The sequence below is a fragment of the Capsicum annuum genome, chromosome 4 (assembly GCF_002878395.1).
Source record: "Capsicum annuum cultivar UCD-10X-F1 chromosome 4, UCD10Xv1.1, whole genome shotgun sequence".
Classification (NCBI taxonomy): Eukaryota; Viridiplantae; Streptophyta; class Magnoliopsida; order Solanales; family Solanaceae; genus Capsicum; species Capsicum annuum.
The window spans coordinates 216,417,497-216,436,130 of NC_061114.1; the positions used below are offsets into that span (position 1 = coordinate 216,417,497).

General features: G+C 32.7%; 1 long non-coding RNA gene across 1 annotated transcript; it reads right to left on the reverse strand.

Annotated features, from left to right (window-relative positions):
* Window positions 1-1,174: 1,174 nt before the first annotated feature.
* LOC107867340 lies at window positions 1,175-7,830 on the reverse strand. The gene is made up of 2 exons (XR_001673142.2): window positions 7,252-7,830; window positions 1,175-1,441 (listed from the first exon to the last, which is right to left on the reverse strand). It is a non-coding gene; the product is annotated as an uncharacterized LOC107867340 (long non-coding RNA).
* Window positions 7,831-18,634: the final 10,804 nt, after the last annotated feature.

An 18,634-nucleotide genomic window follows, 5' to 3' on the forward strand; every position in this document is an offset into this window, starting at 1 on the left:
AGCAATAAAATTGAGTCTCCTAATGTAATTCTACATAACATTTTGACTCACAACAGTGGGGGTGCAGAGGCATATGCACAACTCAAAAATGGTTATAGCAAAAGTCCTAATCAGATTAAAGATGAGGTTGTGAAGAATGCAAATCTATCTCCAAGGGCTATCATATCCATTAAAGCTACTAAAAATGGTAAAAGAAATAGGGTACTGGCGAGAAGTTACCTACCAGAACCCAACCAAAGAGAAATGTAGAATCTCAATATGCCAGAAATAAATGAAATCAATCATATGGAATATCAGATTTGTTAAGTCACAAAAGGCTTTTCAGAGAATACAAATGTTGCACAAATTTCATAATTTGCCTTCATAGGTTTGCTAGAGCCTTTTCAACATATAAGAACCATTAATAGATACAAGGAAAGAATTCAAATGCCTTCAGTGTATTACAACTGTAATGGAAAAATATGGTGTTTTATGGATCATGGTTTTGATTTTTTGTGGTTGGGGATTCGGAGCAACAGTTATCTTTACAGTTTAAAGACCTTGCCAGTGGTAGGAATTTTTTGGTGTCAGTTGTGTACGCCAGATGTGATAGAGGTCAAAGATTACAGCTTTGGTACAACCTTTATTCTATCTCTAATGGGGTGAATACCCCTTGGATTGTAGGAGGAGATTTTAATGTAGTTCTTTTGCTGAAAAATTGTGGGTATTCCAGTTATGGATGCTGAAATTAATGGTTTCAAGAATTGTATTGAATCATGGGATTTAACTTAGCTGTAGTATAAGGGGAGCCCTTTCACATGGTGGAATGGTAGAGCTGCTCCGACTGTATTTTTAAGAGACTTGATAGAGTGTTAATTAATCATGGCTTTCAGAATTTGTATCCTCATATTGAAGTAGAGCATCTACTTAAAGATGGTTCAGATCATGCTCCTCTTTTCTTAAAATGTGAAAACAGACATATTACAGTCCAAAGACCTTTCAAATTTTTGAAATTCTGGACTGATCATACTGATTTAATGGAAGTTGTGAAGAGCAATTGTGTAACGCCCTGAGTCTGCACCCTGAACGTCACACGGTGCTTACGATCCCGAGGGATCACAAGCTAATCCATGAGCTGGTATCTACTATGAACAATGAATAATAATACTGTAATAATGCGGAATTTAAGCTAAAATGCTATAAGGCTCAAAATTTGAATACTGATAAAGAATAACAACTGTAATAACATATGATAACACATCTGAAATCTGAAATATGGTCTGAACTAGTCTAGTCTGAAAAGCCTCTGACTGAACTGTCTGAATGTGGAATTGATGGGACAAGCCCCCAACTAACTCCGACTACTGAAATACTAAAGCGAAATACTAAAATAAAAGCATCTAAATCTGATACTGCTGATTGAATCTTATCTAAGTGCGGTCAGGAACCTGAGCGTCCAAACCTATGATATAAGACATCATAGCACAAAGAGAAAGTATGCGTCAGTACGTGGAATGTAATGGTATGCTAGATGAGGTAAGGCTGAATGCAGGTGTTCATATCCATGAACAATAACTGATTGAATGATATAGAGTAACTGAACTACTGTAAATACTGAGTATGCAATACTGTGCATATATGTGTATACTGTATCTGAGTTTTTATTGAAGTAAAGAACTGATTTCTGATACAGAGTAATTGATATATGAGATTACTGATAACAGAGTTACTAATAATAGAGTTACTGATAACTGAGTGACTGTGCCTGACAGTCCTGATTCTGTAGAACTGAACTGAGTTCTATACTAAGACTAAAACTAAAACTGTGGGAGGTAATCATCTATCCGACATGCCTCAAATAAGATAACTGGGGTCCAACCTGTAACCCCAGTTGGAAGGGTATCAGTACCGTGCCACGGGTAAAGACAAGTTGAAGAGTCACCCTCATCTGGCAGGTACTCTAATGAGAACGGTGGTACCCTCAATTGGCAGGTTAAAATACCTCATCAATCCTCAACTGGCAGGTTGATGTCTGAACATACGCTACGCTGGCTACATAGTTCTGGAATGCAAGGACCGCTTTTAAGGATCACACCCTCTGTTGGCAGGTGAATCCCCGTCCTTGGTTCACTCGCTATTGACTCCTACTCCCTACTAAATAGACCGTGGACTGATTACTAGACTGTACTGGATTTGACTGAACTGTTACTGGTCGTGTTGACTGATTGAACTGGACTGAGTTCACTGAGTTCTATAACTGACTGAGTACTACTGTTTTGTGACATGACTGAGACTATTCTGTAACTACTGTAGCTCTAGGTAAACAGCTAGATCGTCAGGTATTAGATACCCCCAAGACTCGATAGCATGAAAAGTAAAGCATAGTATGATCTTGAAAAGTATAACAATGTCCACTTGTTCATAATTCATTCATAGAGATATTTTACCAAACACTTGTGGGGCATAAGCTTGTACATGATTGGGACCACACAATGACATGTCATGATTCCACTATTTACCTCACAGAGATATTTTAATAAACACTTAGGGAGCATGGATTATTTCAAATGATAAAAGTCAACACATGAGCATCATGGATGCAATAATCAATTGTAAACTCAAGGGTTTAGCATGCAATTCATATAATTCCCCATAAATACTATTCTAATTTCATGAATCTTATAATAATCATGGATTGAAACCCAATTAATATCATGAACATGCATACAATCAATTTCAAGCATGGAATTCAAAATTCTATAAACTTGTAGTTTTAAAAATGGGTTCTTGGACTCCATGGGTGAAAAGAACCCATAGATGAACACCAAACATACTCAGGAATATTAATTCTTGAAGGTTCTTGGAGGAATTCTTGAGTTTTGTTCTTGATTCTTGAAATTAGGGCTTTACCCTTTTGAGAAAAAAGGATTTTAATCTTGAGAAAAGTGAGTAAATAATGAGATAATGGGTTATCCAGGGGTTTAATTTCATGTTTAGGCAGATTAGAGCCGTGGAAAAGACCCAATTACCCCTCGGAAGATTTAAAAATTTGTCACTGAAAAATCCAATTTTGGGCCCTAGCGCGACGCAGCACTATCGCGCTGTGTCACTGGAAGCTTGGCGCGACGTGGTACAATCACGGTACCCCCACTGAATGCAAATTTGGGACTCGGCGTGACGCAATGAAGTCGCGGAGCTTTACTAAAAAAGGACAATTTTGAAAATGAGCCTCGGCGCATTGCGCCGTTATCGCGATGGCTCACTGAATTTTGACAATTGTCATTTGGCATGTCTCCGCAATGCACTGATTGCCAATTTGGCAAACTGTTCTACAAAATATGCTACAACTTCTCACCCGATTATCGGATTTGGGCAAATTTTATATCATTGGAAAGCTGACTGAATTTCCTACACATTGGTAAGCTCTAAACTGAAAAATATTGAGTATTTTAAAAATTATATATATAAATACTCATGTACTGAGATTTAAATTAAGCTAGAGAAATACGGGGTATTAAAAATTGGGATACAGTCTATACTGAAAATCCTTTCTTGGATTCAAAAGAAAGAGTAAACAGGTTAAACATGCCCTTACAGTTTGGAGTAGGCAGGTTTATGGTGATATCTTTCAACAACTAATTATTAGAGAAGAGATAGCAAAAATAAAAGAGAAATTATTTGAAGAGAATCCCTCTCAGGAGAATAGGATTGTGATGTAAAGAGCCAAAGCTGAATATATCAGATACCTTCAGTTAGAGAAAAGTTACTGGCAGCAAAAGGCTGGGTATGATTGGTTTGAAAATGGAGAAAGAAACACCAGAATTTTTCATAGTATTGTAAAAGGAAGGAGAAATAAATTAAAGATCTCCAAAATTAAGGATCAACTGGGTTCATCGTTGGAGGAAGAGATTCTGATTGCAAATGAAACAATTATTTTTTTCCAGAGCAATTCACTCAAGAGAGGGATGCCTTTATGTTCCCTCTTTTGAAACACATTCATGAAAAAGTTGAAGAGGAGGATAATGTGATGTTAGGGTCATTACCGAATGATGTAGAGATTAAAAATGTTGTTTTTAATCTAAGTGGAGACAGTTCTGCTGGACCAGATGGGTTGTCCGGTAGATTTTTTCAAACTTGTTAGGACATAGTTGGTAAGGATATTATTAGGTTGGTTGTGAACTTCTTTAAATGGAACACTATTCCTAAATCAATAACCCATACTAACTTGGTTATAATTCCTAAAAAAGAGAATGCGCAATTTTTTTCAAACTTCAGACCTATCAGTCTTAGTATTTTGTAAATAAAATCCTGTCAAGGATTATTCATGATAGATTAGAAGGTATTCTTTCTAGACTTATATCTTCTAATCAATTAGGCTTTGTGAAGGGTAGGAGTATTATTGAGAATGTTTTACTTGCACAAGAATTAATTTCTGATATAGGAAAAAGAGGTAATCCTTCCAATGTGGTTCTTAAGCTGGGTATGGCTAAAGCATACGATAGGTTTCCTGTTTTTTCTCAATGAAAGTTCTCAAAAAGATGAGTTTTTTTAATAGAGTGGTAGATATGATTTGGAGACTGATTTCTAACAGCTACTATTCAGTGTTGATAAATGGACAGTCTACTGGTTTTTCCTATTCGATAAGAGGGGTGAAGCAGGGGGATCTCTGCTGAGGTCATGACTACAGTCCTGAATAACCTTTTTTAGGATAATACATACATGGGATATGGATTGCCTAAGTGGAGAACAAATTTAAACAATACATACGTGGGATATGGATTGCCTAAGTGGAGAACAAATTTAAACAATCTTTCTTATGTTGATGACACTATAATTTTTTCTTCTTCTAATGCAGCCTTTATGGAGAAAATTATGTTCATTTTATAGGAATTTGAGGAGGAGTCAGGTCAAAAAGTGAATAAGGAGAAAAGCTTTGTTTATATGCACAAAATCACTCCAAGAGCAGTACTGGATCAAGTTACATAAGCTACGGGGATTGTTAAGGGTGAGTTTCCTTTGAAATATCTTGGGTGTCCCATACTCATTCAAAGAAAAAGAAAGAGGACTTTGAAGAATTGGTGGATAAAGTTAGAAATAAATTACAAGCATGGAAAGAGAGATTACTATCGTATGGAGGAAAGAAAGTGTTGCTAAAAAGTGTACTTCAGAGTGTGCCTATTTATGTACTTTCAACAATAGTTCAACCAAAAAGTGTTCTTAAAGATATTCAAAGAATATTCGCTAAAAAATTTTGGCATAACAAAGAATCAGGCAGAGGCAAGCACTGGTCTGCCTGGAAGAAGATTTGCCTTCCCAAAAAAGAAGGTAGTTTAGGGTTTAGACTATTGGAGGATGTTTCTCAAGCTATGATGGCTAAGTTTTGGTGGAGATTTAGGACACAAATCTTTTGTGGAGTAACTACATGTGGAAAAAGTATTGCAAGAAACAGATTCCTACTATGGTGCAGTGGAAAGGTGGATCCCAAGTGTGGAAAGCTATGTTGACAAATAGGAAAAGATTAGAAAACATATTTGATGGGAGCCAAGAAGTCGTACTTATACCATTTGGTTTGATAAATAGACCAATACTGGTCCATTATTTATACATCAGCCAGAGGTATACTCTTGTCATCCACTAAAAAATGTTGGTGAATTTCTCAAGGAGGAGGGGTGGAATTTTGAAGTCATGCAGGAACACCTCCCTAATTATGTTGTAGAGTATGTAAGGAATAATATGGGTTAAATTTGCTAGGAAAATATTATGGATAAAGCATGGTGGACCAAAAATAGTAATGGTAAGTTCTTTACTAAGAGTGCTTGGGAGCTACTGATACAAAGAGATGATAATCAGGATGATTTAAATGATCTGTGGTGCAAAGGGTTACCATTCAAATATTCGTTTCTAGCATGGAGAATTTGGTTAAGAAAAGTCCCTATGGCTGCTCTAATGAATAAATGGAATCGAGATATTAATTCTAACTGTGGTTGTTGTACTTGTCCAGTGAGGGAAATAATTGAACATCTCTTTTTGAAAAGTGATGTTGCTGTTATAATATGGAACACTACTGTGGTGGGGCTGGTATTATTGAGCCTAGACTCAATTTGAAACAAAGTGTAAGATTGTGGAGACTTTAGGAAGGGAATAGTAATGTGAAGGCAGTTTTCACAATCATTCCTATTCTAATACTATGGTTTCTCTGGAAAAGGAGGAATACAATTCAACATGGGCGATCTTATTCAGAAAAGAAGGTTATTTGGGAGTTAAATGACATTGTCATCAAGTTTGTTAAGGTGAATTTTAAGATGGAATTGTGTGGAAGAAACTGGACTAATATAATTGATGATTTACAAGCTATAAATAGGTCTTGTACCGTAAGAATTGTTAGATGGTCAACCCCTAATTTTGGATGGTTTAAAGGAAATACTGTTGGGGCTTCAAGGGGTAATCCTGGTACCATCTCCTTAGCTTTTTGTATTATGGATTGGGAAGGAAATCTATTAGTTTCTAAAGGTGCTAAACTGCAAGATGCAACAAGTTTAGTAACAGAAGCCACTGCTATCAATGAATTTTTGAGGTTCTGCAGGGATGAGGGAATACAATAGATTATTGTGGAATCGGATTCTTGGATTATGGTACAAGTGCTTAATAGGGAATGGGAAGTTCCATGGAGTGTATCTATCATTGTCAATTCCATCAAGGCACCGATGAGGGTCTTAACAGTAAGAGTGGTACACTCTCTTAGGGAGGGTAACACTCTTTCTGACTTTTTTACTAACTTAGTTTTTGATTTTACAGGTGAAGTCCATTTTAACAGTTTTTCAGAAGTTCCAGTAGTGGCTAGAAGAATTATTAATTTGGATAAAGCAGGCACAACACAAGTCAGAAGATCAGATTTACAATCATGAACACAAGATAAAGCACAAGGTAAATTAAGTATGAGTGGGAAGATTACAATCAGTTAGTATAATAAAAAATACATGGTTACTGTCTTCGTTTAATTTAAGTGAAAGTTTGGTGGTGGTATCAGTTTTACTTAAAACTCAATCCATCGACTTCATTTACATTATAAGAGGATAAGTGATCATGTAGAAGCTATCAAGGATACATATATATCAAGCCTAGGGTCGAGAAAATACATCGGAACAGGCACATGCAACAAAGGAATCAGATAGAGTAGACATTATCAAGTAAGCAGTTTCACATGGCACAAAAATAAGTGATATCACATGAAAGAGATTTATGATTGCTGGAGTAATAAAGATCAGATAATACCTTTCGTTGGAAGCGATTTCCATCAATATATAACCTGCGCTCAGTGAAAATTGGAGAATTCTGGCCAAATATTTAAACGAAAATAAGTCCAGATCCAAAAAATTCCAGCCAAAATAAACTCAACCATTTGACACACGAGATATAGATTAGAATAAGTTCATCTCTCATTTCTAGATCCTAGTTCTTACTCGGGGTGGTGATCAATCCACTCGTATAAGGAATAGATGAAAGGAAAGGGAAGAGAAAACTTAGCTGTTATAGAGTAGGTTCAGCTCATCGTTACCGCATATATGCATATTTGAAACTCAACATTATTGTAAAAGATCTTAATGATTTGGAGATTTGGGAAAGGTGATTTTTCAGTCGCCTTTCCTAATTGAACGATTTAGAATTTTCTGGTTGTCCTTAGGCTTTTTTTTAATTTAGATGTTTTGAGATTGGGCCAGGCCACTTTTGGGCCTGGCCTCTGTAAATATACATGATTTTTTGTTCAATAAAAAGGGCTCCAAGCCCGAATTTGAATTTTTAAAAAAAAAAAAAAGAGAATGTGTGAAAAATGATTTTGAATTTTAGGCATTTATAGAAATTTTTTTGAATAAATTTTGTTTTTAAAAAAAAGGGAAAAAAAGCCAAAATGGCCGTTTGGTCCACATCCATTTGGCCTCCCAACCCAACGGTCCAATCCAAATCCAATTAAAAAAATATAAATCGGGCCTAGTTTGGTTTCTTAACTGGGTTGGTCCATCAAGTTGGCCATCCCAAATGACCTAGCCTGGGACCGGTGGCCCATCGGGTCGATTCAAACTGGGCCGGTCAACTAAATAGACTGGGTTAACCAGGTCAGAACGGGCCGACCCAGCCCGAATGATAGGTTTACTTGTAGCAGTCCGAGTGCTACTGATTGGTCAATTATTTTATCATTTTTAATTTAGTCATATACTAACATATAATAGTGCATCTTTCTTTACTAAAAGAAAATTAGCTTTATATTTCGTTACTAATCTATTACGCTACTAAATTGTAGTAGTTAACATGTTTTAAATAGCTCTTCGTTAAGTACAACTGATGACAAAAATTTTGTGTTTTGGCTACAAAATTAGTTCGTCCTAAAGTTGTGTTTTTTTGGGTAGTGATTACCTTAATTATATCACTATATTTTTTTCCCAATAATTTGACTGATGATCATGTTATATATGTCTTTTTCGTAATTTTTGTGCACCGATGTTGTCCTTACAGCTCATACATCAAACACCGAAGTAATGGTCGTTTGAGATCTACCACTTGAATTTGAAGTGTTTGAGCAGACTGTCCTCCCAAATCCTAAAGCCTGAAAAAGGTGTGGCTATCCTTGTACAACTAATGAGGATTGTGAATCACTTACAATTTGTAAAACTTGTCGCCATAGTTGGACTAAGGATAGGTTGGCTTGCATCGTTTCGAAAATATAATTGACTTGAAGGCCTTATATATACTCAGTGCATAATGAAAACTTTAGTGCACTGAGTTGCTCTGTCGGCCTTTTAAGGTCTCTTATATGTATGATATTTCTGTCACATTTATTGTAAGATGATAGTAAGTGACTATTTGTACATATTATATATTTATATATTAATCATTATGAATAAATGAATGTAATCGATAATTGAGTAGATGTCCCAATTAAGGCAGATTGGTATATATTGATCTTTCATGATCCATATATATCACATCATCATCATCATCATCACATGTATTATGTACCTATAATATGTTCTAATGTATGAGTAGGCGCGGAGCTATAATACCCTACAGGGGTTCGAGCGAACTCAATAACTTTTACGTAGACCCTATATTTATAATACTAAATTCTGAATATATGTATATAATTTTATAGCATGAACCCATTGACAAACATTATTGATTGGCCCAGTGGTAGATGAACCACTATTAAAGCCTTTCTTCTGCTGCGGGTTTGAACCCCACTAGCAGTATAAATTATTTTTTTATTTTTTGTGCTTTTTTTATTTAGAATCTACAGACTCCAAATCATGGCTCCGCCTTTGTGTATAAGTATGTTGTGGTGTGTTAATTTCCTTTCCATTCCTTTAAATTGTTCAAGGATATTACATGTCATGCATTTTGATTGATCTCAACTTTAATAAACTTCGTGTATTGTCAAATATGACCACCGATAATCAAACAAAGGGCAAAGTAAGTGTGAATATATACACGCACTTAATTTTTTTTTTTTTTAAATTACGCTATATAAGAACCATGATTACATGTATTATAGGACATTTAATCTGATAGCGTAAAACATTTTCGTACTAGAGCGCCATTTGCTATTGAATTGTAATATAGAAATATAGAAAATGCACACCACAAATATGGTTTAAATTGATGTGTTTCTTTTAGCCTCTGACAACAAGGAAAAGACGTATTACATGACAAATGCAAAAATGTGAAGGCCTTAAAAATATTATTTGAACTTTTTGTCCTTTATTAAAAGTCTTTGCTTTAGACAAAATCGTCTTTTCACTGTTTTTTCCTAATATTTAAAATTTGAAAATTAATTAAATGTATTTATGGTAAAACCTCTATTTATTAAAAGTCATCATAATTAATGAAAACTAATATTTTTTCATTAGTTTAAGAATTCTAAATCAACTAAATTTGATTTTAAGAAGATTTGAAAAATCTAGCAATAAATATAAAATCGTTATAATAAGAAAATATTTAAGATGTAACGAATATTTAAACTATTTAAGTATGCAATAAGGATGTAATTAATGATTTTGTAAAGATTTGACTTTAAAAATAATGAAAGATTTTAAATATAGGAAAAAAAAAATCACACCACAAATATGATTCAAATTGATGTGTTCCTTTATGCCTCTGACAACAAGGGAAAGACGTTTTGCATTAAACGCAAAAATGATGATCCATCAACCACTTGAAATTTCTGATGGTAAAATATATATGTATTTATACGAAAATATATGTTTATGTTTACATTATTTATATTAAAGTGTGAAGGATCTTTGACAAGTGATTTGAATTTTTTACACTTCATTAAAAATCTCTGTAATAGATAAAATCATTTAAGTTTAAATAATTAAACATTACACCTGCGAGGCACGTTCAGTTACACTAGTATATTAAAAGTGTAAAGGGCAATAAAAATGTTGTTTGGACTTTTTACCCTTCATTAAAAGTTTCGTATCGTCTTTTCACTATTTTTTAAAATTATTTTAACAATAACTATTGATTATAATAACAAAAAAACTTTTCCTAACAAAAATAGGATAGCATTTTGGCAAAAATCTTTCCTAGCTAAAATAAAACCAGCCAAGATTTAAAATTATATTTTTTACAAACTATTTTTTCACTTGATTTAAATATCACAATTAAAATATCTTAATACTAAATCTTTAGTTTAATTAAAAAAAATCTTAATACTAAAGCTTTTCTCACATTCTTCTTTTCACGTTCTTCTTCTTTTCATGTCAAATATAAAAATGTTTTATTATATACATGGAAATAAAATACTTTTATAGTCGGTTGGTTGTCTTACTATGCCTTCGAAATTTCTGGTTTGTAGACCATTAGAGCTTCCAACGTCAAAATTTTCTCTAGGTAAGTGGCTTTGTATTTCCTTTTGTATTAGTATCGGCTATATAATGGATTATTTTTAATAAATGGGTGTCAATGTTAGCAAATTATGATTGAAAAGACAAATTTGCTTGTAATTGAGGTAAGTCTTTTATATGCTTGAAGTTTATAAAAAACTAGTTAAGTGTACGTGCGTTACATGTGTATATCGCGTCAAACATCATTTATTAGAAATTGATTAAAAAGTAGGTTGGGTAAGACTTATAAATTAAATATTGTGTTACCACAAATTACTCCTTCAACAAAAGAAAAAAGTAAAACTATCGAAAAAGAAATAAGAAACGATATGTATTCTGATGTTAAAAAATAAATGCCACATTTTATATGAACAAAAATCAAACAATAACTTACATATGTGATGAGAACTATGTCAATATAGTAAACTTTTTAATCAGGTCATGTGGGCATAGACTCTCTTACAAATTAAACTTTAAAACAAAATAAATAAATAAATAAAAGATTTAAACACACATTTGGCGTTAAAAAATAAATCAAATTTAGAAACATTCAAGTCCTTCTCAAGAGTTGAACATATTTTTTATGTCAAAAAATAAGTCAAACTCTGAAACTTATAATTCTTTCTTAATTGCTTGCTTGATGTATTTTTGGTGAAAAAATAAGTAGAATGTTTTATACGATTTTCTACTGTGCAAGATGGGTTCTTTGGCAATCTTCATATTGGAAAAAGTTATTCTATGGTCTCTTTGCCAATTTTCTCAAAAAAGAAAAAACACAATGAAAGTTTCTTGGATCGTCTTCTGCGGTGTCATATCTTCCTCATCGTATGGATCATATTTCTCATACTTCTTCCTTTCATCATCCGATAATAATGATGATGTGTCACTCAACTTTGTTGTTTCATTCGATGATTCGATAGTATTATATACTTCATTCGTTTCAAAAAGAATGATCTATTTTGATTTGACACAAAATTTAAGAAAATAAAGAAATTTTTGAATCTTGTGACCTTAAATTAAAGTAATGTTAAATGTGCCAAAATGCCCTTTAGTCTTGTGCTCATAAACATGTCATGTGGAAAGTTGAAATTAAAGTACTACATAAAAAAAGGATTATTCTTTTTTAAACGGACTAAAAAGAAAAGTAGGCCATTCATGACGAGTCATAGTCATATTTGAATATTATCGAGAAATAGAATCCGGGTTATCAAAGGATTTCCTGTAATTATTTGTAGTATGGAATGAGTCAATCATCCACTTTGGTATTTTATTGAACAAAAACGGTGATATTGTTCTTCCGTTGATCAGTAATTTCGATATTTTTGGAAAGTATAATGATTGTCCAATAAGAAGCGTTTCAATTTTTGGAAATGAACAACTTGAAAATCTATTATTCTAACAACTAATTGCAGAGTCAGTAAATACTTTACACTTATCATTTTCCAATAAATCTTTCTAGAGATTAACAGAAAGGATTATGTATCTTTTCTTCGGAGAAGTCTTCTTTCTTAACATGATTGGCTTTGATGGTATTATATAGCGAATGAGGGTCATCGTTTCTTGTTTCTTCCCAGTTGAAGAAAAAAGTTCTAGTGCAAAAGAGAGTCTTTACTGAAAAGAAAAAACTATTTGGATGTAACACAAACTAATATTCAAGAAATCATTCTAATTGAACTTACTCCCTGTTGATGTTATCGCTTTCCCATCCAAATATAACTTGAAATAAAAAACGGATCTTGAAGTTTTGACTTGATTATCCTCTATTAAATTAAATATTATTTCCAGATATGTTCTTAAAATGTTGATTGTTTGGCGGTCTTTTACAAAAATTTGGTTCTTGTTTCGCAAAAAAATTAGAATCTTTACCAATTTTCTGCAAAAAGGTTATATGTTTGAAGTATGTTTGAAGTGTTGAAGTTGTTTCAGAAAGGTGAAAACAAATTGGGAGCATTTTCAGATTTTTTCTAGTATTGACAAAATTTGGTTCTTTGGCAAGCTTGTTTTCCAAAAAGATAAGATCTATGTTTACACTAGTGAATCAAAAATGTTTCAAACACAATATAATGTCTTTGCCAAATACTCTGCTATAATATTTTTTTAATATAGTATTTTTAAATGGCATGAAAATTTTAGTTAAACTCACATAATAATATAAAACTAAAGAGTAATTCTAATTAATAAGATCGTAGTAATGTGACTGTAATACATTACGTTGGATTTTGTTATAAAAATCTTATTTATTAATATAAAGATTTAAGTTATTCACTTGAAATTTCTAAAATATTTTTGCTAAAATATAAACAGTTTTTTCATCTTTTATACAAAATTTTGACCGATTTTTATACTATCTTCAATATTATTTTAAGTGAAATAAAATAATTAAATTCATTGTTAAAATTTTTGGCGCTCAATATTTTGAAGGTTTAGAGCAAACGTTTTACTAGTTTTACCTTGAGGCACCCTGTGTATATTGTTAACTATCATAGCTATTTATTTAGTTACTTAGTGTATAGGTGGTATCCCATCCTCATCATTTGAATTTAGTTACTTAGTCTATCCTCCAGAGGTGGTATCCCATACTCAATTGTCGTCTTCTGCTATTTTGATATCTTTGAAGTATGACATCTCTTTTTTCATCATTAGGATCATATTTTTTATACTTCCATTCATCAGATGATGATATTGATGTGTCACTCAGCTTCATTGTTTCATCGGACGATAACGAGTCATTTTCATTCAGCTTTGATGGCATTATATACCGAATGAGGGTCATCATTTCTTCCCAGTCGAAGAAAAAGAGTCTGGTGCTGAAGAGAATGAGTCTATCTCTATTAAAAAAAATTGTAGATAACACAAAGTATATTCCAGAAATCATTGTAATTGAATTACTTTCTATTGATGTTATGGCAACTCCTATCCAAATATAACCCGTACACTGATGGACAGTGCATCCAAAATTGATGGACAATGCATGACTTGTGCCACCTCCTTCAGTAATCAGGCCTCTGCCGGAATTTTCAAGAAGTTTGACAAAAACAACACTATTTTCAAATTTAAAATATGCTAAAATACTATAATAAAATAATTTACAATTGTCTTATTTGTTGTAGTTGTTTTGATGTAGTATTTTTAAAAGGCATATAACCTTTAACTTCACAGATTAATATAATTATTAATAAAAGTAAGGACTAATTCTAGTTAATAAGATATTAGCCATTTGTTGCAATGCATTAAATTGGATGTTGTTGTTAAAATTTTATTTATTAATATAAAATTTGAGTTGTTTAGTTCAAAGTTCTAAAATATTTCTTGTAAAAATGAGATTGTTTTTTTCTCTTTTTTTTAGATAATTTTTAAAATGTATTTTATAATCTTCATTGATCATTTCTGCTTCAAACAGCGAAGCCTCAACCTCAATAGTCTTCACCCTTTCAGCAGTAATTCTAACCATTTTAACATGATTGCATAGCACGAGAACCGGAGGGCCATGGTTGATATAACTATAACACAGAGAAAAATTTCCACACAATGCAGTTCCCATGGTATACACATTCATGGTATAATTTGGATGATGTTGAGATGGCGGTGAAGCATACCCAAACTTCTCCTTGCTGAAGTTGAAGTAGGCGCTACACTTGACACAACCGGTCCATTAAAGAATCCCATTGAGGAAAACACATTCCCTGTAAAAATCACACAGTTCAGGTTTTAACCAATTCCTGATTTTTCTCCAGAAGGAATTGGTCACTCCTAGTGTTAGAAGTTTGTCCCTCTTTGCTTTTCCTTCTCCTGGAGGACTAAAAAAGCGAAGCGATTTGTCATTTTGTGTCACTTAATCAAACCCCAGAAACATCCTAGGACACCTAGGGTACTCAAATTTGTATGATAATATTCTCCGTGGCAAAGCTTGTATCTCCCTTGTGGTGACATTGTATAAATAAAGTTGACAATCTTTATAGCTATACAAGCAAACAAGGCCATTGTAATGATTTGTGCAAATAGTCATCTCCCGACCTTCGCAAAAATAATCAAGTTGTAAAGAAAATCCTTCCGATTCGCGTGTGTCTGCATCACGGTATGGTTCATCAATATTAGGATTTGTTTTGTGAGTTGAAACAAAATTCGATTTGCTGAGGGGCGGTCTTTTAGAACAAGCATAGTGAGATCAGGCAAAGATGGGGTGTTTTATCAGAGTATTCCAAGTTTTAGAAACACACTTGAATCGCGTGAGAGACTTAGCAGGGATATATGTTGAGATCCTCGTTAGTATGTCATTAGAGCAACATTGATGCGTCTCCATTACGTAAATGGGAGGAAACTAGGCAATGAGCTCATTTAAAAAGAAGAAAAATTACACAAACTAGCATACCTAAGAATTAATTACAATTAATAGAAATAGTTTCTCAAAATTACAACTAATAGTAAAAGTAGCAATATTTTACTTTTTTTATTAAGAAGCGTGTGACTTTAACCCATATATTTACACAATCCTTTTTTCACGCCACTTTACCTTTATATTACCCTATTTTCACGCCATTGATAACAATTTCAATTTTCTCTAATATCTTTCTTCAGCTATTCCTTTTTTCAAATTCCGCTATTTTCTCACTAATTCTTGATAAACATTGTTTCCATCTATTAAGGTAAGTTGATTTTACAGTTAATGCATGTAATCTTTTCCATATAACTTCATTTTTGTAATTTATTTTCGGCATTATTTTTTCATATTCTTCTGCATTTTGAATTTGTTTTTTTTTCGTGTGTTGAAATTTTTTGTGTTCCTCTATAATGGCAGAACATGTAAATTGTACTAGTTCAGTTAGAGATATTCGACCGATGAATTTAGTTTTCGATGAACTACCATCTTTTAGTCTTGGTTTAACACAAGACGAAGACATTAACTTGATTTCTTCTAATATTCAGTTGAAGGGAGGTATTTTTATAGAAGAGTTGAGATCGAAGCAGTGAAACGATCCGCAAAAGTCTGTTGAAATAATGAAACGGAAAGCAGTGATGAAATCTTTATCCCCAAAATCCACAAAAATTCAAAAATCGGTGAACATGAGGAAGTGAGATGAAAAAGTACAATCGAGTAAAATTGCAAGTCCTGTTTTCATTGAATTATGAATCTTCATCTGAAGAAGAGAAAGTGGAAGAGGTATAGTTGCATTTGTAAAATTTTATAGTTTATGGACAATATGTTCATATATGAATTTTATATATACACTTTATAAGTTGTGTACTTATTTTTGGCTTTCTATCAAGATATGAAATTTGTAGTTCCTAATGTGATGTTATGTATATGTTATGTTTAAGATATGTAATTTGCATTTAAGGATTTGTTACTGATAAGATTTAGATTTGTATTTCTTATGTATAAGATATTTAAGATATGTATTTTGTATTTAAGACATGTGTAACATATTGTATTTGCTATTGATAAGATTTGTATTTGATGTTCAATTGTATTTGTACATGTATTCATAAGATACATATGTATTTGTTGTAATCTAACTTGAAGATGTTTTCTGTAAATACATAAGTGGCACTGTTTTGACATGTACATATCATACATGGTATAGTTTAGATATGTATCTGTATTGAATAATGCTAAGATTTGTATTTGATGTTTAGCATTATTTTTTGTTCTTAAGATTTTTGACTATGATATATATTTTTCTTTTGTTGATAATATGTATTTTCGACCAGCTATGTACATATAGAATACATATATATTTTGTATGTTAGGAATCATATGAAATATATTTATTACTGGTTAGATATGTATTTTTTATTTTGTTATTGGTAAGATTGGTATTTTATGATTGGTAGTTTCTGTTATTTATGATATGATGACAATGTGTGTATTTTGATGTTTGATATCTTAAATTTGTACTAGTAATGTATTCATATAATACATATGCTATATTTTTGTATTTATGTTGTAATGCAACTTGAAGATGTATTTTTATAATACATATGTGACCATTTTTAGACATATAATTGTATTTTTATGGTTTATAGGTGTTGCGTGATCAAATATACATGAAAAGAGTATTGCCCAAATTTGCACCACATATCGGTTGTCATACGATCAACGACATTGAAGATCATATTAAGTCAATGTTAACGAAGAATCAGTACAAGATGTTTTGTAATGATAGTATTTTTGGTGTTTTCATGAAAAAGAAGAATTGTGTTGTGCAAGTGCAATTAGGGAGATGCATTATGTCACTTGAGACTAAGGAAAGTTCCACAAGTGACATAGTTATTCGTGCAAAGGACACAAGTCTGCATTTTAGTCCTAGAAAATTTGCTGTGGTTACTGATTTGAATTATCTTTCAAACAAGGATGATTTTGTGTTTGATGAGGAGCTTCCAAATAAAATTATTGATCAATATTTTGATGGTGCCAGAAATATTCAGAAAAGGGAATTATTTGTCGTTGTTTCTGGTAAAATATGGGGGGAAGTAGAACGATGAAGATGCGTTGAAGTTTTCTAATTTATATTTTATTCACTCATTTTCACTATTGGTTGTTGATACCATCGTTATTCCACGCCTCCATTTTGATTTGGTTGAAAGTGGTCGCTACAGGGACTATCCTTGGGGATTAGTTGCATATGAGGAATTAGCTAAAAGCTTGAATAAAAAGTTAAAACCGATAGAAAAGTTTTATATGCTCCATAAAAATGCCACTTGACATTCAAGTTTGGTTGTACGAGTGTTGTTCTGATATCCCTCATACTGTTTCTTCCAAGGTGGACTCTCAAATTCCACGTCATTTGAATTGGAAGACAAATGGTCCTCGCCCACGATATGAATCTCTTATGGAAAGTATGTTTAATGATGCAAATGACAAGGTCAGTTTCCTCAAGAACTTTTTTTCGTGTATGTGATGTTTGATTATTTTGTAAATACATTTACTATTTTCATATATGTTAATATACAAAATATAATTGTAAGTCCCCGAGTCTGCACTCCAGATGTCACACGATGCTCATAATCCCGAAGGACCACAAGCTAACCCATGACTGGTACCTGCTACATTCACTAAATAGTAACATTATAATAATGCAAAAATTAAGTTGAATCTTCCATAAGGTTCATAACTGAGAAATAAATACTGAAAACTAAACATCTGTCTAAAATAATCTAGTCTGAAATCCTCTAACTGTTCGACTAAGAAGTTGATAGGACAAGTCCCCAACTAACTCTGACTACTGAATATACTAAATACTGAAATACTGAAATGATAAATCTATCCTTGAACTATGAGGACTGGCCACTAAATCTGCTGCTGATAATCTGGGCTGCTAAGTACGGTCAGGAGCTCGTGCGTCTGAACCTATGATATAAGACATCATAGCATAAAAGAAAGGTATGCATCAGTACTTTGAATGTATTGGTATGCTAGTAAGGTAAGGCTAAATGCATGGGTTCATATATATGAACAATAACTGACTGAATAATATGAATATAACTGAATGAGAGTACATGAATATCTGAAATTGCTGTAAATACTGATTATGCAATGCTATGCACATAACTACGTATGCTGTAACTGAGATCACATTAACACTGGATAATGAGTTCTGAAAACTAAATCACTGGTATCTGAGTTTACTGGTACTGTATTACCGTTAACTGGGTGACTGTTTTTGACAATCCTGATTCTATAGAATTAAACTAAGTTCTATACTGAGCTGGGTGACTATGTTTGACAGTCCTGGTTCTGTAGAACTGAACTGAATTCTATACTGAGCCGCGTGACT